At 32.7% G+C, this 22,285-nt stretch overlaps 1 protein-coding gene across 1 annotated transcript in view; it reads left to right on the forward strand.

Moving 5' to 3' along the window:
• Positions 1-15,551: 15,551 nt before the first annotated feature.
• LOC113402267 (leucine-rich repeat-containing protein 24-like) overlaps positions 15,552-22,285 on the forward strand; it is a 45,156-nt gene continuing 38,422 nt past the window's right edge. The window contains exon 1 of the mRNA XM_026642460.2: positions 15,552-15,688. The gene's annotated coding sequence lies outside the window, so the exon portion shown is untranslated. The remainder of the gene's footprint in view (positions 15,689-22,285) is intronic.

A 22,285-nucleotide genomic window follows, 5' to 3' on the forward strand; every position in this document is an offset into this window, starting at 1 on the left:
ATAAATTCAAATACATTCGTAAAGAAGGCATATTATCCAATACAAGATTGTATAGATGATAAAAAAGCGTTGAGCTAATACTCGTTGACTTCCAGGTAGGATATATTACATACATATATAATTGTATTTAACTAACATGACTTTGTATTTTTAAATGTTGAAAAAAGTAACTACTGAGTTTCTTGCCGGTTCTTCTCGATAGAATCTGCATTCCGAACCATGGTAGCTTCACAAAATATATTATGTTAAATGACGATTCAAAAGTGCTTGTAAAAGCCTACTCGAATAAAGTATATTTTGATTTGATTATAGGCACAAGATAATATTTTAGTTCTCGAGATTGGTGGCGCATTGACAATGTTAGGAATGGTTAATATTTTTTAAGGGCGTCAATATCAGTAAGTGGTGATAACTGTTTGTAATACATCATCATCATCATCAGCCCACATTCATAGGCCATAATTCATAGTTACATAGGCCTCTCCAAATGCACGCCACTGTGGTCTTTCTTCGGCAACTCGCATCTACCTAGATGGACGGATACAAACGTGGTAAAAGCCGCGGTTGCAAGCTAGTTGGATATATTAATATGACATATTATAGCGATTAAGAATGGTCAATGGCCACTGTGACCAAAACCAGTCAGGGCATCAAGCAACAAAAAAGAAGAGAAAATCAATTTAATATAATGGTTGCCTTTCAACATTCAACTATAATAATCTATAATGAAATTCAATTCAGTATTAACATTTGAAAGGACAATGTAAATTAAACTCAACTTAGTAACTAGGTCTGTGTGAAATCACTATTACAAATCAAGAATGGGCTCCGAATTTTTGGTTTATTCCGAAACTAGGACCATCGCGGATATTTGATGAATATTTATCTGAGCAGTTTTCAGTCGGCAATAATTCAAAAATTATGCCTTCAACATCGAATAGCCTTTTAATGTAGTTATTCCAGTGGTGCCTTTTAAAATCTAGTTATCCCACAGCTGGGCGTCGTCAGTGCCAGTTTGATCATCCGACATAAGTAGGTATCCTCACGATTTCTTCTTCTACGTCACGCACTGTATGAATTATTATAAAAGCAAAACAACTGTGAATTGCTGGGCTAAGACTTTCCATTTTGAATAGAAGTTTAACAAATTTGTTGTTTTTGAATATACCTACGTGAAATATTTTCGCCAGATGGAGGTTTCTTAATGATGTTATTTTTCACAGCTGAACTCGAAATGATATAAACACAAATGACGTACATGAAAACTCGGTAGTGAGTTTGGTGTTTCGAATTTGGTGGTTTCAATGAAATAAATATTTTGCGAATATTTTTTCTATATTTCATAATATTATAATCTTACTTCACTCAAAGAAGGTTTTTGTTTTACCTAAAGTAATAATAATAGTAAATTTTATTCATAATAGAGAGATTGAATTTAGTTATTATTACAAAATAGGTTTGTTCAATCAAATTTTAAGACTGACTCTTATAAATATTTCATTATATATTATAAATATTAGAATAAAATATTTTGGCTAGGATTATAAATTACATTAAATGAACAGATAATAAACAAATCATATAACAATATTTAAGTAAATATTTTGATTCGAAGGGTATGAGAAAAGATGTGATACTGTGATATCAGGCAGAAGGGACATGAAATATTCCGTAGTTGGCGGCGTAATGGAGGCAGCTTGTTAAGCCGTAGGGCCCTTAGTATAAGTTTAAGTTTCGTGCCGGACTATCAACCAGCTATTGGGTTGTTTTATTCATATTTATTAGCAGTAAATATACAATCCTATGCTTTGGAAATTACTTAAAGCCAGTGTTTCTGTGCATGAAATTCACCAGTCGAATTATTGTTATATATTCGAATTATTCTGTGGAACCAGCTTTCGCCTTCAAGTAAAGAGCGTACTCCTTCCTTAAAGGCCAGCAAAGCTTCTGCAAGCCCCGCGGTGTTGCAGATGTCCATGGGCGGTGGTGATCACTTTCCATCAGGCGAGCCTCCTGCTAGTTTGCCATCTATAATATAAAAAAAAAAAATTGCTAGCTGTATGCCGTAACGGCAAAAGGCACTATGCTCTCTAATAACATAATTCATCTACTCCGTTGCGTATACTCCTGTCTGTAGTTACTAGTTATTCAAATAAATTTGCTTCTATCAAAAGATAGTATTTAGATTAAATTATTCTAACAATGCTTTTGAAACTAACTAAATGTTATACATTCTTAAAAGAATTTAATTTATAAATTTATATAATGAAAGTCTAGAACTAAGCTTGGGTAGTAATGTACTTCCTAAGTGAAGCAAATTCTGCTATACTGCCTTTTATTGCTGCCTATTTGAACCGGAGGCCCCGAAACTAGTGTATAAATATCATTTATATTTTATTCATGTAAATTTGAATATTTAGAATCAACTGCTTATTGAAGAAACACTTGATAAAACTGAATATTGTGGATAGCATCGACCTTATGAAATATATTTTATGTGATATTTATATTTAGTTTTACGTAACATATTCAAATAAATAGGTACCAGCTTTAGATAGCAGTAATGTGCCACTATTACTCTTGATAAAAGTACATTTGATGGAAATGCATTCAAAGCTGAGAGGTTATTTTATGGTATATGTGGCAAACGGGCAGTCAGCTCACCTGATGGAAAGTGATCACCACCGCCCATGGACATCTGCAACACCGGGGAACTTGCAGATGCGTTGCCGGCTTTTAAGGTTTCCAAGTCATATCAGCTTGGAAAAACCGCCGGCAAAAACTGATTCCACAGAGACACTTTTTAACCACGGAGTAAGTACTGTGCTATATATGTATATATACAACGAAATAACATATATAAAACAAAGGAGCTAACTTTATTATCTTGGTGTGTGTGACGCCTACGCTCCACTCTTCAAACATCATATTACTTTACTAAAAATAATGTCCAATTTATAGTATATATGTGTATAGTACAATTGAACATTATTTTTGCGAAGCGTTCTCAGCTTTGACAGTCTACCTAGACATATTAATAATAATCAAAGACTATTCATACGTTTCATTACCATCCCGGCGTATTTCTAAAGTTTATAGATATTGCAAAAACTTGTTTAACCGCGACTGATACAACTCTTTCAACGCGAAGGATAAAATTATAAAAACAATTGTATGATCGTGATTAAAACTCGGATACAAAATACGAAATGAATAATTAATATATGACATGAATGTTAACCTACATATGTTGAATGAATTTGAATCAAAATATTCTGTATTATTTTACATAGATATATACGAATATTATAAATGTAAAAGTTGGTCTGTCTGTCTGTTACTGCTCTAAGGGCTAACCACTTGATGTTATTTACGGATCAAGCTTAAACCCTAAATAAGGACATAGTCTAATATTATTATTGTGACATTAATGAGCAATATTTATATTTATTTAATCTTATCTTAATTTTAAGACTCTCGTCAATGATCCAACCAATTGTGATAGAATTTGACATCTTTGGGCCTATTATATATTTTTAAGTCTCGTCTTTAGAAAAATATGTTACAACATACGCTTTCCATATATTGTACCAGAGTTAAGTAAAAGTTTTTCAACTTTTCTTAAAGGAGCTGAAGAAGAAATATTATTTATAATAAGTTAGTATTGAATCATTATTATGGAACATCATTTTTATAATAACAATACTTTGTAATAATATTAAAAAATAAGATCATATTTATTTCATAATTGAAGAGGTTCATAGTTAGATATAGATTTATTTGCTTTGTGCAAGCCCGTCTGGGCCTGTACCATACACTCATCATAAATATTCCATCGCTAAACAGCAATACTTAGTATAATTGTGTTCCGAGTTGAAGGATGTTTTCCATTCTGTACATCACACCTCGCGAGCTAAAATGTTATGTCCCTTGTGCCTGTAGAAACACAGCAATACTACGTTTTGCTCTTTGGCGGTAGAAGTTCCGATGAGTGGGTGGTACCTACCCAGACGGGCTCATACAAACCCCTACCACCAAGGGCATGTGACAACAATATTGTGACAAAGATGACATGGAATTACCAGGCTCATTGAAAAAAGATAATTGCTAATAAAAATATTATCATCCTGGAATCGAAGGTTTTCATCATACAGTTACAAAACTTGAAGGAAATTGAAACTAACAAACAACTTGTGGAATTAAGTTAGTTATTTCGTAGCCTCGTTCAAACTGTAAGTTCCAAGGACTATTAATTACTCTATAGATCACGTACTCTCCCTACATTGTGTAACTTTTACTGTGACCTTATTGGTAATATTGGTTTGTGAATATTTATCTATCTAAACTAATGTACGAGAAGACGTTTTATTGTATTGCTTAACAGAAAAATGCAACGAGATTCGGAGGTTTCAGTACCTACCTATATAATATTATTAATAGTATACAATGTTCCGAACTGAGCCGAGATGGCCCAGTAGTTAGAATGCGTGCATCTAAACCGATTATTTCGGGTTCAAATCCAGGCAAGCACCACTGAGTTTTCATGTGTTTAATTTTGTTTATAATTCATCTAGTGCTCGGCGGTGAAGGGAAACATCGTGAGAAAACGTGCATGTGTCTAATTTCAATGAAAATCTGCCACATGTGTATTCCACCAACCCGTATTGGAGCAGAGTGATGGAATATGCTCCAAAACCTTGTCCTCAAAGGGAGAGGAGGCCTTAGCCTAGCAGTGGGAAATTCACAGGCTGTTAATGTAATGTAAATGTTAAAAGTGTTGCGTCAAGCGTAAATTTCATTTTCTTGTTTATAGTGTCAAATATACTTTTTCAATAATACAATAGTTGATTATTAAATATTTCTGACTCAATTTTGATCAGTCAGTCAACGGTCACGAACCAGCCAGCTAACCAATAAAGTGCATAAGATACTATGTGCGCAACCATAAGATATTCCCCATATACATTTGTGTTAAATTTTATTAAGGTATAAAATATTTAAGTCTTAATTGTTCTTGACTGGTATAAATTCAAATAATGAGCCTTCTTGATTAAATAATACTTTGATTTGATAACGTAATGAAAATTTCAACTTAAAGGAGAAAACTTACTAGTGTAATTTTTATCTTTACTCATATTTCTGTCGGGACGGACCTTTAGTAGTAATATTTTACTTCGCGATAGTTCTCAAATATGCAGATAGATAGTGATTTTCAATGATGTTACTTAACTAGAATAGCTGTGTTCGTAACCTTTACATGTATTGGCATGTAGGAGAGAAACTTAAAGGATTTCGCCGAACTCATAAATTGTATGTAATCAAAAAATTGCACCTGAAATTGCGCTTTATTACATATGACTTATGGATGAAATTTCCTTGCGTCGTCGATTTTATTAAGTGAGAAAATTGTGACCTATACTAGGTCTTGTAATGGAACGAAGACATCGTAAAAATCGTTTTCATATTTCAAGAATATTTTGCTATCTTTTTTGTGAAATTTCACGTGTGATGCGACATTATGTAAAGGAACAAGATGGCTCCTAATGGTATATATTCAGAAATATTTCACGTTCACTAACTAATAAAATATTATGAATACATTTATTGAATGAGCTTTAACCGAGGTTGCGGGTTCATATATCAAGCATTCTCATAAGTTTGATTTTTGCTCGTAATTGGCGATGGCTAAAATATCGCGAGGAAACCTGCATGTGACGGGCGAAATTTGGTCATATTTGGTCGCAGGCAACTAGCTTAATTAGTATTTTAATTAACAATTTTAGTAGAGCAATTTTAGTAAGTGCGCTTCAGTCTGAACGACATTTCGTCAATACATTGGCTCGTAAGAAATTTTAACTGTTCCTTACATCGCTAACGCTCTCTTGAGAACCGTTATGTATGGGAGATGTGATGTCCCTTCTGCCTGTAGTTACACTGGCTCAGTCACCCTTCAAACCAGAACACAATACTAAGTATTGTTGTTTGGTAATATCCTGCCTGGAGTCAACAAGCATTAACTCCACGCTTTTTTATAATCTATATAATCTTGTATCGAATATTATGCCTTATTTAATAAACTGAAAGTGTATATGCTCTCGTGCCTTAGAAATCACGTAAAGTAGTTGCTCCTGCGCCTGAACGCTTTCCAGTCGTGTCGGATTTGAGGGCCATCGGATTATGAGAGTGAGGGGAGTTTTGTTATTATATATTTTTTTTATTATGTCCAGGTAATCATATGACTCCACTCCACCTGATGGTAAGTGGAAGTGGAGTCCAAACGCGAAGACGACTAGTACAGTCAGCTAGAATGAGATAATGAGTGGAGAATGCACCTCTGTTTGTGCACACACTTGTGCACTGTATTATCAAGATTTGCCGCCGTTGTCGAAATCGGCCTGGATGACATGATCATCATGCTTTATTCACCAAATATTCTCTGAGATTTTTTTTACATTTCAAAATTCGTCTCCTAAACGAGTTGAATTGGTGATGAAAGTTTGTACGGAACTTAGTCATTTTTGGAAATTGGTATAGAGGAAACAGATAACAAAAACTCTAATACTTAAAAAAATACGATGAGTTTTTGCGTAATGTTTCTGTTGAGATGGTATATTCCCATTAGAAACTATTGTTTCATAATTAGGTACAGTGCGTACGACAATATTTGATTTGTTGAGCTGAAAACTATGTCACTTTTAACAGCAAAATGTGAAACTCTTTTGAAATCTGAAAGAGCCGAGATGGCCCAGTGGTTAGAACGCGTGCATCTTAACCGATGATTTCGGGTTCAAACCCAGGCAGGCACCACTGAATTTTCATGTGCTTAATTTGTGTTTATAATTCATCTCGAGCTCGGCGGTGAAGGAAAACATCGTGAGGAAACCTGCATGTGTCTAATTTCAACGAAATTCTGCCACATGTGTATTCCACCAACCCGCATTGGAGCAGCGTGGTGGAATATGCTCCATACCTTCTCCTCAAAACGGGAGAGGAGGCCTTAGCCCAGCAGTGGGAAATTTACAGGCTGATTATGTTTATGTTATGTTTTGAAATCTTTATAATACTGTAAAAACTATGGTTTTCTTCAATTTTTAAGCCTCTAGCTGTTTTAAAATAGTCAGTGAGTCGATGACTAGTTTGACGAGACACGGTTTTTGTAAATGTATGAATATACAAGCGATCTACAGAATAGACTACTCGTATTAATTATACTTGGTATAGTGAAATCCCACCTGGGTAGGTATCACCTACTCATTACAAATTCTTACCCTTTGTATTATTCCGTTTCATTTTGAGTTAAGTGGTGTTATTACAGGCAGATCAGTACAATTTAGTTCTCAAGGTTATTGACACTATGACGATGTAATGAATGTTTAATATCTGTTACAGTACCTATATATAGACATACAGATACAGTTAGATTTGTTACTTTAGTTTTTGCTTAACTCACCTGAATATTAGGAGCAGACAATGGTTATATTCACCTCGTAATGTTGTCTTGTTATCCACTTCGATGTAAAAAATAAAAAATATCATTCCAAGCTCTCCAAAACAACCACTTATAGGACCAGTAATATATCGTGAAAACGATGAAGTAAACGAACCATCTATAAACAATGCTGATTACATAAAATGTGTACAGTTTGATAATAATAATAATGACTTTTTTATACAACAGAAGGTCGGACGTAAAACCATTGTCGGCAAATATCAAAACGGAATTGGCATTATTCCAGCCGTATATACGACTAAAGATTTAGATTCTACGGAACGAAAATAACTTATTTTCATAGCTCAGAGTTTAATACGATATCAACTGGAGAGTATTAAAAAACATAATATACTAGTAGTGACTAGTAGAACTCGTATGATAAAAATTAACATAATTCAACATGATTTCGTGTCTACGTCTCTTCACACTGAAGCTGTAAGTCTTTGGAGTTTACTTCCCATTGACGTGAGAGAAGTGATCGCTGAAAAGTAATTTGAGTACACTGTTAAAAATCTTATTACCTAAAAAAAGATTTAAGGTCTTTCTGACATTTCGCAATCGTACACTGCGGCGTGTTTTGAGTTTGTTCTTATAGAATAGTATTTGTGAATACCATGTATATAATACTACAATTTGAGGCTTGTAAATGATATTTATATTTCATAAAGTCTAAATTAAACTAAAATACTGCATGATGAAATAGGACGACGATGATTACATATATCGCAGTCATATTTTTTGTTATTTTCAAAGTAATAAAAGCAGAGCCCAAAATTAATCAGGGATTACAAATATTCCTATTTACTCCTCCTCCTCTTAAGTTTATCACTTCTGTTCGGAGTAACTACGACAATAGCCCAAGGAGTTAGGATTGATCCTGTGACTTTTTACATCGCTAGGCGGCCCGGAAACCATTGAGCTATTGACGCTTCATCTTACAAAATATATATAAATGTATCGAAGCTATTATAGACCAAAATATATTCCAAAAAGAAACCCAGAAAATCGAAAAATCCGTTTACAATGAAATGATATGAATTAATCAGTCTGATAATTTATGGGATTAGCAGGGGGTACAAAAAACACGTGCGCTCAGCATTGGGGATCCCCTCAGTGATAACGGATTTATCTATATGTTTTATATATATATTGATAGTATATATTCAGAGTTTATGGGTTACAAAAAAAATGATCTTTTATTATAATATTAGTAAAGATAATCACCTTACTATCATTCCATAAAACGGGTTTCATGAATTAAAATAATATATCTTATCCAAGAATCACCCAGATCTGCTACAAAGCTCGGTGTTACGTTACAATGCAAATAATGGTTGAATTTTGGATATCATGTGTCACGCACAAGTGCAGAACTGACACTGTATCTGTAGGTATTGGATTGTTATCCGATGTTGCAAATCCAAGCTTGCTAAATTTAGGTAAGACTGAAATATTATGTTTTAAATATACCTTAACACCAAGAACAGTAAATTCAATTTACTTTGCAATACGAATGTGGCTATCGTTGACTATTAACTGTTTATTTTAAGTCGATTCGCTTTTCCTATTAATTCGAACACCTATGATATTCGAAAATACATATTAAAGGATATCTGACAGGTCTTGAAATCTCATTGTGACCTAAAAATGACCTGAAAAACAAAAGTTCAAAACTTCATCGTATTTCAATTCACAGCGTTCGGTTTAGATCTATTACAGTACGTAGTACGACCACAATGGACTATCGCGATTTTGGTCTAATCCAATGTTATATAAAATTTAATATAAAATAATAATAATAATTGATTGAATTTAATTAATCTACTAAATAATAAAATAATTTATGTTATTTCAATATTATTCGAAAATCTGATTAAGGAATCAAACGATTATTTATTTATTATGTGTAATATCGTGACTTTCGCTTTCCTGTGGTATTTATTTCGTGAAATGTGACGGAAGTGTGTAACACGATGCTGGGGAAGCTCGCGCTATTTGATTTGACCGATGAGCGCGCGGGGTGTTAGTTTAGCCGTCAGATGGGACTAACTAATTTTCCAAGAGGGCATAATATTAATGTTGCATATAACCCCTAAGGTGATATAAGAATTTACACATCATATTATGTGGATACTGAAAAGTACCTTATTTTAATACTTATTCAACATTTTCAATATTGACTGTAAAGTAATATTGTATACAATTAAATATTATAACATGAACTAATGAACGCAAAATGTTCCATTTGAACTGGTTAAAACTGGTTTCACTGTCGTTTGATGTTGATTCAAATTAAAATGTAAAGGAAACACAAGACATCTGTATCACTGTTTATGTCACTGCTCACGAAATAGGTTGCACTATAATTAGACTGGCGACGTATAATTAGATTAGAAGATTATAAAAGAACTTGAAACGCGAAGATGACGTCGTATTATTAACATCGATTTCTTCCTTGTGTTGAGTTTCAGTTAATTAAATTCGACTGATTGGTTTACATCGGCTTATATTAAAAGTAACGAAAGTAGGAAAAGTTTATTTAGGATACGGTACAATTATAAAAAAGTATAAAAAGACCAAAATAAAAAAAATTAAAGAATCTTGACAAATAAAAAATAAAATATACAAACTACTTAGTATAATACTTAATCAAAACGAAAAAACACTACAAAAAAGGAAAGTAAATATAAAAAAAAGAGATTCGGTAAGCATTGATAGTAATCGTGTTCTAAACAGATGTACCATTCGGATTCCAAGTTGGGTTCCAAAACTCCAACGCTGAATTTCAATTTGACCCCATAATAGTCATTTATAATACTTATATTAAAAAAAAAAACAGGCCAGGCCCATAACATAGTGTTAGTGACGATTATCTTAAACACTAATATTAGTAGACGTACAAAATTTTTTTTCACTATCTTGTTTTTAATAAATGAATGAGTAATGGGAACCATGTTGTGAGAAAGGTCTTGAACGACCAAAGAAACAATGGATGGATTGTGTGAAAGACGATATGGATAGCAAGAATGTTACTTGTGAGATGACGTCCGACAGAGAAGTATGGAAGAAGAAGACATGCTGCGCCGACCCCAAGTAAAATTGGGATAAGGGCAGGAGGATGATGATGATCTCGTTTTTAATAAGGTAAAAAAAAAGAAGTAACAGACAGTAAATATCTCACTATTAAGCTAAGGGCTCCTCTACCTTTGAAACCAATGTGGGTTGGGGGATACAGATGTGGCAGAATATTATTGAAATTAGATATACGTATGCAAGTGCCCTCACGATGTTTTCCGTCATCCATTAAAAGGCCACATGTATACGATTGGTAAAACACTTTGATAGTTATTATTCTGTACATCGTGAAAATCTGCGGATCAGCATGTTTCGACGAATATATACTTTCGCTCCCTGTCTCTGAACATATTTTCTTTTAAATATTCGGTGATCAAACGGGCCGAGTAATTAAAACTGCTAAGCTATCCCAGGACATTCCCGGAAAGGATAATCGATTCCCGGGCAGTAGAATCAGGCCTGAAATGTTCCAAAAAATTGTGTTTATCCATGCACACCAGATACGGTCATTGGGTTTGTCTTGAGTTTAAGTTGTTGAGTTCCAAAAAGTTCTAATATTTTAACCCGAATGATTTTTTGTTACCATGTCCAGTTTTATTTGATGTTCAATAACAGATCATTCTCTAAATTTACACATATTTTATCCTAGATATATCCTGCCATAGGCTTGTTGTATAAAATCCATGTTTTATAACGAAAACGAGACTCTCCGTGAGCGCCAAGGAAGTGCTTTTTCCAACCAAGTACGTACTTTCATTTATTTAGCTCTTTTTCAGTGCCAACATAAGCTCCTTTAAACAATATTAAATTTATATAAAGATGTCACAGCAGATGTCACCTGCGGCTTCAATCGCAATTTAGACACTAGTCGTCAGTCATTCGGCGTACAAAAGTAGCCCATGTCTTTCCTTGGAAAGCTTGCTTCATAACAAATTACATCAAATTTGGCTTTGACAGACAGACAGAGTTACATTCACGTTTATAATATTATTAGATATAATCAGATTACAGAATCAGAAATTTTCGACGACTAAGAACTGCTTTAAAACATTATATATTTTAATGAGAATATTTGTATACAACTTTGTTGTGACTATTATTTGCCCCTGCATCTTCTCATCATTATCACCGTTCAACTGAGAACTATGACAATAGTATAAATATTCAAGGCCGTCAACGACCTTGAAAGCAGTCCAGAGTTGCAGCTGTTCAGTGTCCATGGATGGTGGTAGTCACTTTTCATCAAATGAGCCTCTTGCTCGTTTGTCCCTATGCCATAAAAAACATATATGTATGTATATATTATGAAAAGGTTTATGTATTTCTAGAAATATCGACGATGTTAACGAAAGGCAGAATTTACTTTTTATAATGTAATGGATTATTTTCAAAAGATATAGAATAGTTTGGAATAAAAATAGATTAATTAATATAACTTATATATAATTGAAACGAAATTCAAATATCAGGCAAAAGAAAAAATTTTGCAGCCTAATGGCACCCTTTTTGCGTCTGTGGACGACTCAGACGTTTTTTTAAGAATGACGGTATATATTTTGTTAATTATTTGAATGATGATGATGAAAAATAAACAGTATAAAATACAAGAGTTTAAATTGAAAAAAATGACAGTGTGGCCCACGTCTTCCAAGAATACGACAAGCTCGAAGTGAAGATCTGCTGATGTTCAGTAAAAATATAAAAATGACAAAATTTATAGAAGCAAAATGTAAAAAAAGGCACGGGCAACTGTGAGCCCGTGTATGTTGTAAATAATAATAAAAAAAACAATTTAAAATAAATAATAAACCGAATGAAACAAAAAAAAACGACTCATTTTTTACTATTTGTCAGTTGAGACAAAAATGATAGATTAATTGATATCGTTTTTTTTTTTTTTTAAATAAAATATATGTAAAATAAAATTTATCAATACTTGGGCTAGTCTGCCAGATTTTGCTAGTGATAATAAAATTTTGTTTGAAAGATTGGTTGACGTGTGAAGTGTGAGGGATGTCTAGACATTGATAATGAAATCATCTTCAGACGGGCAATCACCAGATGTATTTTATCGATAATCTATTGACGTTATACTATCGTTAAATTTTTTAATTTATTGACAAACTTGGATCAAAAGTTGGCTGCATATTACATATTTAGTGTTGGTGATAAATGAAACCAATATTGCGCAGCATGATTTGTATATGATATATACAGTAGAATCCGTTTATTATGACTCCGCCTGTATTGACCAACCGTTTATAATGACGTAATTACACTATGAAGTTTGGTTCTCATATAAAATTATTTGTAAAAAAGTCGGATATAATGACTTTCCTTATCTCTATAAGGATACAGTTTGCTTATTGTGAGACATTTTAATAAACTGTGTGATTCTTTACACCTTCGGTAATGTTCCCGGTGACGTTCGGCACCTGGCTCATTGTTTTTAATCTGAGTGAGTAATTGTCACTCAAAGGTCGTCTGCAGATTTGTTCATAGCAATATTGAAAATGATAATTTGACCATGGCTATGTCTTCTATACACAACAGTATTAGAGACTATTATTACAAATGAGAAAACAAAAGCAGACAAAATTACAGATTACTTACATTAAAATATAGTACATACATACATGTTTCGTATGTAGTATATACATATATATTTTGCACGTAATAGACGTATATTCCAAACAGGTGATTTTATCAGAACACAACAAAAAAATTTCTTGTGCTTAATTAAAAAAAATCTCCTCGTGCCTATATATGATATTTTGAGTATTACAAACTATAATACTCGAACAGTTTTATCCCGAGCACACAGGACGTGTTCAATCCCCAGGTCGAGCCGATAAAAAGTTAGTAGGTTTTTCGGTCGAAATTCTCAGTAGCAACATGGAATCCGGAAGTTGAAACTGTGCCACAACGCCGTGCCTTGGAAAGTACGTAAAGAACACGCCATACGCCTGAACACATTTCGATTGTGTCGAATTTGCTGTCCAATTAGATATCATTTACACACACCAATGCACTATAATGTCCTGTGCAGTTGCTCAGTTTTCCTTAAGATAGGCCACCGTAGTCGAAATTCGTCACAATGACATATTACCAAAAGCTTTTCTTATAAATACGGTATTTAATCACGAAGTCGCGCCCCTTCACGTTAAATTGTCGGCATTCAGCATTGAGTTACGCTTGTTCATACTAAATGTCGTAGTGTGCGTGAGGCGATTAACATAAGAGTAAACACAACAAGAAAAAAACTACAATTTCGCTTAGATGATTACTTTTGTTTTTTTTAGTTTCGCGTGTAGTTTAACGCGGGGCGCGCGCCTTATAAGGTGTTCAGTAAAACACTGCTGTATTCTTCTTTCCAATATCAAATCAATTATGAAAGAACGAAAGGGATAAAATACAAGAGAGAAGTAAGGCGGTGAGTTGTTGTAGAGAAAAATTAAAATGATTCTCATGTGTTAATGATATTCGTTTCGCTACTATTTTAATTAGCCTTTATTAATTCGTTATAATCTTACAAGTTCTCCGTTTATTTGTACTTTTGAATTTAAAGATAGAATATATGTAGGAGGAACTTCTTTTATTTAATTTAAAAATAGGTAGGCAGACTGGCCTTTGGGCTACTTGATACTATGTAACCGCCACCCATGCACAAAACTGGTATTCAGCACTGTATACAATATTAACTACTTCTTACATAGCCAATGCGCCACCAAACTTGGGAAGGAAGATCCCTTGTTCCTCTCCCTTCTTTTATCCTCTTATTTTATTCCTTAACACCGATTAAAATATCATATATTATTTATTGATTTCTAGGCAGGATATATAAAAACTTAAGTGTTATTTATTGACGTATGTTTTTTTATGTCATTGACGTACTCTGTAATTAAAATGGTGGAAAAGAATAACTATTGAGTTTTTGCTGGTTCTCCTCGGTAGAATCTACATTCAGAACCGGCGGTAGCTTTCAGCCGAACGATTCTAAAGTGCTTTTATGAGCGTCGAATAAAGAATATTTAGATTTTGCTTTATGCTTTTATCTATAGTTCAAACCGGTAACTATAAAGTTTTTTTTTTATGGTTTAGGTTGTTGGACGAGCATATGGGCCACATGATGATAAGTAGTCACTACCACCAATACACAATGGCGCTGCAAGAAATATTAACCATTCCTTACATCACCAATGCGCCACCAACCTCGGGAACTAAGATATTAGGTCCCTTATGCCTTTAGTTACACTGGCTTACTCACCCTTCAAACCAGAACACAACAATACTGAGTACTGTTGTTTGGCGGTAGAATGTCCGATGAGTGGGTGGTACCTATCTAGAGGGGTTGCACAAAGTCCTACCACCAAGTCTCGAAACTAAAAAAACGTACAACTCGAAAGTGCCTGGACGAAACTTTCTGGGTAGGGCTTTGTGAAAGTTTAGATAGGCCATTTTAATATATTCTTGCTTAAAATATGTTATTCAAAGGAGCTACTATAATATAATAGGTAATCGGATTTTAATATATTCGTATTCAATGTTTCATTCGCATTTATATACGAGTTTAAATTAAAATATTATACTTTTTGATAGATGAATTAATAAAACATAAAAGCAGACTATTTTTTCATAACATTTCAGCTCGCTTTATAATTTATAGTTATTTGTATATAAGCACATTTTATTTCTAATTATTCACTAGTCATCGGGTGTTTAATTAAATACAAATTGTTATCATCTTTGATTTGTTTATCGAAAGAAAACGACCAATTTGTCTCAATAATCACCCCTAAGCAAAATTTGCAGATAAAACTGTAATTGTTCAGAAAATTAAAATCAACGTCTTAAAAAGCGTAATACGTAGGACGTTTACGTTGTATGCAGTACATACATGCATTGCGCAATAGTGAAGAGAAATATTATGGGATAGCCATGGCGCCGGGATGCGGGGTGGGGGGAGCTATCCCGGCATCCATAAGCTTTGCAGCCGCCGCGACGCCCGAGCGTGTCTCGCGCTCCGGGATTCGTCTTCCTAGTGATGTTCTGTGGAGAGTGACGTATTAGACGAATGTGATGTGTTGTGACTTTTTATAGGAATCCCCGGTTCCGCACATGGTGAGTAGACTTTTATTAATTTTATAATTAGTAAATTTGGTTCTTAAAAATATTTAAGAACAACGGTTTAAAAAATATATCGTTTAAAAAACAAAAACAATTTGAAAATATGTTGATATATATTTTTTAAATATTCGTTTTATTCTAAAACCATTTTTAAACAATAAAATTAATACAAAATTAAATTAAAAAATCATAAATAAATTAAATTTAAATAATGCCCTGTATTTACATAATTTAGTTTATTAAATAATAACAATTTATTAGTAATTAAATAAAACTTTTTCTTTTATTGTATTTAATATTTGTAAAACAGTTTGCCTTACTTTATGAACATAATATATAAACTGTATATAATATATAAACTATACCATTTATTTACTTCTAAATTATAAAAAAAATATAAAATATTTTACGTATTATATACTTTAGGAAGGAGAAGACTTTATTGGCTATTGGAAAAATATTTCAATCACAAACTTTCATGTATATATACATTTCAAAATGTACATATGAAAAGCAAATTTTTTCGAAGCTCACTAATGTATTAAACTTTTATCAGTATGGTATGTCTCCCAATAAACCTTATAATACCAGGAAGGATTCGTCTTTATCAATTTTAATAAATAATTGATTTATTATCTATATACATACTATATATAGACTTTATCAGTAAGATTACAAATAATTAAAAAAATATACTTTATATAAGTATAATATACTTTTGTTTTAACATTAAATAATAAAACCCTTTAAATATATATAAGCATAATGACTGAATTATTTTATATTTGTAGGTTAGCATTATAAATCTCAAGTATATTTAAAAGAAACCGTAATAAAAATGTTTATTATCACATAAACACCGAACAACGCGACTTAGGTTAAAGATTAGCTTCACTTAGGTTTAAAGCTAGCATTAAAGTCTGTGAAACTTGGAGTAAGTTACAGTCTTAATATCTCTGTTACGTAAGAAATATTTGGGTGTTAAAGAGATAAGAAAATATCTTATTGTAAGGTTTTATTTAAATTAATATTATTTACCTAATACGTGTATATCAAATGTCGTAAATGAAATTTTTAAACCAAATCATCTTAACAAATTCGAATTCCAAATTCAAACACTTTTATTATATTTTATTGGTTACACAGAATTATTCTGATCATGTTTTATATATTTTTTTACATGAACTAATGAAACCGTAGTAATATATTTAAGCCATTGTTAACTCTGGAGCTATACTAAGAGTTTGCTGAAAAAACTCAGTGTAAAAACGTAAACTGTAATTGTATTTAATTTGTAGACCCATTTTTGTTAACACCGGTAACAGAGCTGGTTGATTTTCGGCATCAGAATTAATGTTCGAAAAGGGATGCCGCTTACATTCTTGCTAACATTCCGTGCGGTCACGATTTGTACCGTTGCTATATCAAAATCGATTTTGACACTTATTTAAGTCATAAATATAAATTATCATTTTCAACTGATCTTTGTTTAATTTTTAATTTAACGCTTGTTAGGAAAATATTTTATAAGCAACGTAGTTCTATCGTGCATCTTATTATTGGAGAAGCATGAGTCGAAGTTGAACACTGACAATTTATTTTATTGCCCATATTGATAGGACCCAGTTGTTAGAGCACATGAACCTTAACTGCAAGTAAGTATCACTGAATTTTCACGTACTTAATTTGTGTTTCGTGCTCGGCGGAGAAGGAAAGCATGTACCTTATGAAAACTCGAATTAATTTGTCCATAAACCTGATATTGTATAATGTGATGGATATGTCCCACAACTGGGCCAAAACTTCCTCTTCCTTTGAGTCCTCAAGGAGATTTTTACTGAGGAGATGCTTTCAGGTTCTTCTCTCTTTAATACAATTCTGTAAAATGACGATTAAGAAATGGCATGATTAAATTATTAAAATTATACCTTAAATAATATTGAAAAATATTCAAGTGTTTTAAAATTTTAAAGTATCTTTTGATTGATCGATTCATATGCTCCAAATATTTATTTTACAAAATTTAACTTTAGGCTGTTTACTAAATATAATTACAGTAACCAGTGTCGCATATCACCTTCTGTGCTCTGAAATTAATATAATAATTGTACCTAAAATATAATGAGAATATTTGGGAATTTTCGGCAAGACTTCTCCTTCTCTATAAAGTCAGTTCACTAGTTGTGGGGCGACAATGGCGTCAAACAGAACGTACGATATGTATTATATTAATTATAAGGCGTGGATTTCAGGTTCAAATCCAGGGAAAAACGCGTATAAGAACTTCATGAGCTTATTCGTTTTTATAATTCATCTAACGCTGGACAGTGGAGTGAAATATCGTAAGGAATCATCAAATAAAAATCTACGACACTTATCCAATGGACCATGCGAAACAAAACAAAACAAACCATGTCAAACCTAATTGGAGTGAACAATTGCCCAGCAATGGGATATTTTGGAGTTATTATTAGAGTATAGAAGTCTACGTGTTTTGTTTTTCAAATTTCCAAAGCGCAACCAATGCAGGGTGAAACAGAAGAGCAATTTGATTAGCTGTACAATATTATATGATGTGCCTTCCTCTTCTAATGTATTTCTCTTAATATTAAATCAAATTAATATCATATCTTAAAAATTATAAACATTATACATATATTTGTTCTTAAATAATTTATCTCAACCAAGAAAAGTTAACGAAGAAGCGTACATTTCCCGAATTTCACTGATTCTGACAATCTACCTGTGTATCCAATCAAATTGAAACATTGTGGTATAATAAGCTCCAAAAGCCTTCTCTTCGAGGGGAGAGTTTTTGCTCAGCAGTGGATCATAAATAGGTTGTTATTTTACTTTACTTGATATATGAAAATTTAAATTCTTAGCAAAAATATTTATTACGAACAAATTTGGGATTCCAATCAGATGACGAGTTCAGTGCTGATTTTCAGTAGCAGTCAAATGTCACGTCGTGAATAAAGCGAACAGCAGCACAAAGATTGTTGATTAATATTGAATGGACATAAAATATATCGATATGAATATCGGAAATATTCGAATTTTATGATTTGTTCGAATTCCGACTATACGCTATACAGGTTTGAATAAATAGTGAACGAAGTTTGAGCCAAAATATGTACTATATTACAGATTTTGGACATAATAAAGATTGATTACCATCATTAATAAAAGTCATAAAGAAAAATATATATAAAGCATAATAACATATATTTTCAGCATAATAATAAATCGATTTTTCAACGTTAAATTGGTAGGTGGTTACCACAGGCAAGAAATATTACTCGAAGAGTGAATGGTACCCACCCAGTCGGGCTTGCACAAAACCATCAAGAAATTCAGCTAATTTGAATTCCGAAAAAAAACACCAAAGCTCATTCGAAAAATAAATAAATAACTTCAAAGATATCACGACAGCACACGACAAACACTAAAGGCTGAATTTCATGAGTACAAAATATCCCAGTATTAAAACTTTGCTTAGGGTTAACACTAATTTATTTCACTGCTAAACATAAATGTTTTGTATTGCTGTATTTCAGTTTGAAGTTTGAATGATACAGTCGAATTACTATAACAAAGGTTGTAATATCATAATTTCCATGAGAAAAGGCGAGAATCTTCAGATATTAAAATTAGATAGTCTAAAGAACAGACTCTAAGCTGAATTAAATTAATATTGGTACATCCGTCTTCACTGGACTTTCAAAGATTTTTGTGGAAGTCAAATTAAGCGGTTTGCTGTGTTAATAATGTTAATTGTGGAACTGTACCATCAGATAACATTTTTAAATACGGTATTATCATTTTGATTGTTATAATCTTATAAAACCGATTTAAAATTTGTTATTGATAATAATTTTCTTATGGTCTACGCTTGTAATTGTTGGTTCATTTTTTGCTAAATGGTTGGTTCAAAGAATCGGATCGGAATTTCGATTCAGCGGTAAAATCGTGCTGGCATCACTACCTGCGATCTTCATTTGCACAGTAACTATTTTTATTTGTGAATATTAAATCCTTGACATATACAACTTTTATGTAAATAAATCAAAGAACATTCCAAAAGCGATCTAAATCTACATATTTTTTCCATGTTTTTTACCAAAATTCGAATTACGAATAAAATAATCGATTAAAAAATTATTTCATTTAACGAAACAAAATAAACGCTTTACGTATTCATTTTAATAGAACGAAATACACTCTCGAAAAAACACGAGGCCTACTCCAATAAATGGTTCCAACATCCAATTAACTACTAGTCTTAAAAATACCTCTTCAAATTACTTTAATCATTCAACGCTTGTATTGCGATAACCGCAAAACTATTGGCGCAGAAAAACTCGAATAGTCATTGCTTATCATTGGCTATACGTTTCTGTCCAACGGATTTTTAGCCCAATCAATTTGCCGTTAAGGGCTAAAAAATCCACTAGATATGATGTATAAATTATTTTATCCTACAGTTTTCATTTCAAACATATCTCGCTTTGATTTAACGTAGAGTGGTTTCGTTATGCCGCTTTGCCGCGTCTAGGATTGATTTTTTTGTGTAAAATGCTTTTGGATTCATCGCCTTTATTCCTTTGTATACGTTAAATGAATGCAGCATTTTATTTTAATGGTATATGTATGGTATGTTGCTTATTTATATAAAGATATTTGATGATGTTCTCCTGACTGATTTTGGTGATGGTATCTATTCTCAGCACAGGGATCTGCACAGGAGATCACACTGTGGTTAACAATACTAAACAAATTGGTGTTGTTGATCGAGTCCACAAGACAGGTGCTCTCTTCATTCCCTCTCTCTTATAACCTGATTGGATGATAATCTACCACAGCCAGAGAGAGTTCTTCCCGAGGTACATGAGTGCTATTGCTAGCAACTACCGAACTTCGAGCTATTAATGAGTAATTTTTAACAGAAACCTCAATATATTTTTACTTGCCAGACTTGGGAATGGAACCTCATTCCTCGGCCCTACATTTTTCTATGTGTATAAAATGCTTTTGGTACTGGTGAGGCTGCAGATACCTATGTCCTGGAATATGTCAAGAAATTTAATAGCTTGGAAATTATTGCACTTGATTTTTCTTGGCTGTCACGTATAATTTAGGTACCATCAGAGAAGAATAACCAGCCTATAGAAAAGTTAGTTTATATCTCCCTCATAATTTCCATTTTTTATTACGCACTTTAAAAGTGCAATGTTAAATCTGTAATTTCAATCATAAGGTTTCTGAAGCCATTTCTGTGTATGGTTGACAGAGGCATTTAATCAGATAATCTATTATAATTTCTGAGAAATCTGTAATATTTTTTATTGACATTGGATCTGTTATCGTAACAAGAGAGGCAAAAATATCAACCTTATCGTAAAACAAATTTTAAATTTGAGATTAAAAAAAACAAACAGTTGACTTTCTTTCACCAGTTCTTCTATGGACATTGTAAAAATACAATATACAGATTTATACATAGCCATAATATATTAAGCTGTACTAAAAATGTTATTATCGATAAACGTTTAAGCGGAGGGCTATATTTTATAGAAGCAGGCCACCTTTTTGCATACCTTGCTCCATTAGCAGCGAAGTTTTCAACCTCCCGTCACACACACTAATGGCTAAAACATATTGCACGGTTTATATCGATTTAATAGTGATGCTTTTTTCAGACAGCTCTCTGATACTGTTCGAATTTTAAACGTTTTAAAATTATAATAAATAGCAGGATTATCGCTTTATGAATGCCGCCTATGAATATATTCCATTGGGAGTAGGAGTATAGAAAACAAACCTTAGATTTACGTAAGCCGATTGGTTAATAGCTCTGCTGTATTATGCTTCACAGATCGTTCTAGATTACTATATATTTATTTATATAACAATACTGTTCCACTTAGTTATAATATACTTAAACCAGTTAAACCAGAGCCGAGATGGCCCAGTGGTTAGAACGCGTGCATCTTAACCGATGATTTCGGGTTCAAACCCAGGCAGGCACCACTGAACTTTCATGTGCTTAATTTGTGTTTATAATTCATCTCGTGCTGGGCGGTGAAGGAAAACATCGTGAGGAAACCTGCATGTGTCTAATTTCAACGAAATTCAGCCACATGTGTATTCCGCCAACCCGCATTGGAGCAGCGTGGTGGAATATGCTCCAAACCTTCTCCTCAAAGGGAGAGGAGGCCTTTAGCCCAGCAGTTGGAAATTTACAGGCTGCTAATACTAATGCTCAACCAGATTTGAAGATGCTTAGTACTATGAGTATTTTTTTTTTATTGATATACACATCAGTGAACGTTACGAAGTCTATGTTTTTCTTATTTAGTCTAAAATATTTATATTATTAATGTAATAATATAATATAATTCTAGGTAATTTTAGGTCAAAGTGGGTTATTTAATTGTTCATTAATTTAAAGAGTATGATTTATTACTATGTTTACTCCTTATGCCATTGGGATAAGCCACATACAGGTATGTATGTTTTGATTAATGAGAAACTTATGTCACTTTGGTTACGTGATGCGTAGTAAGATTTAATTTACACGATAACCGT

The sequence above is a fragment of the Vanessa tameamea genome, chromosome 22 (assembly GCF_037043105.1).
Source record: "Vanessa tameamea isolate UH-Manoa-2023 chromosome 22, ilVanTame1 primary haplotype, whole genome shotgun sequence".
NCBI classification, from domain to species: domain Eukaryota; kingdom Metazoa; phylum Arthropoda; class Insecta; order Lepidoptera; family Nymphalidae; genus Vanessa; species Vanessa tameamea.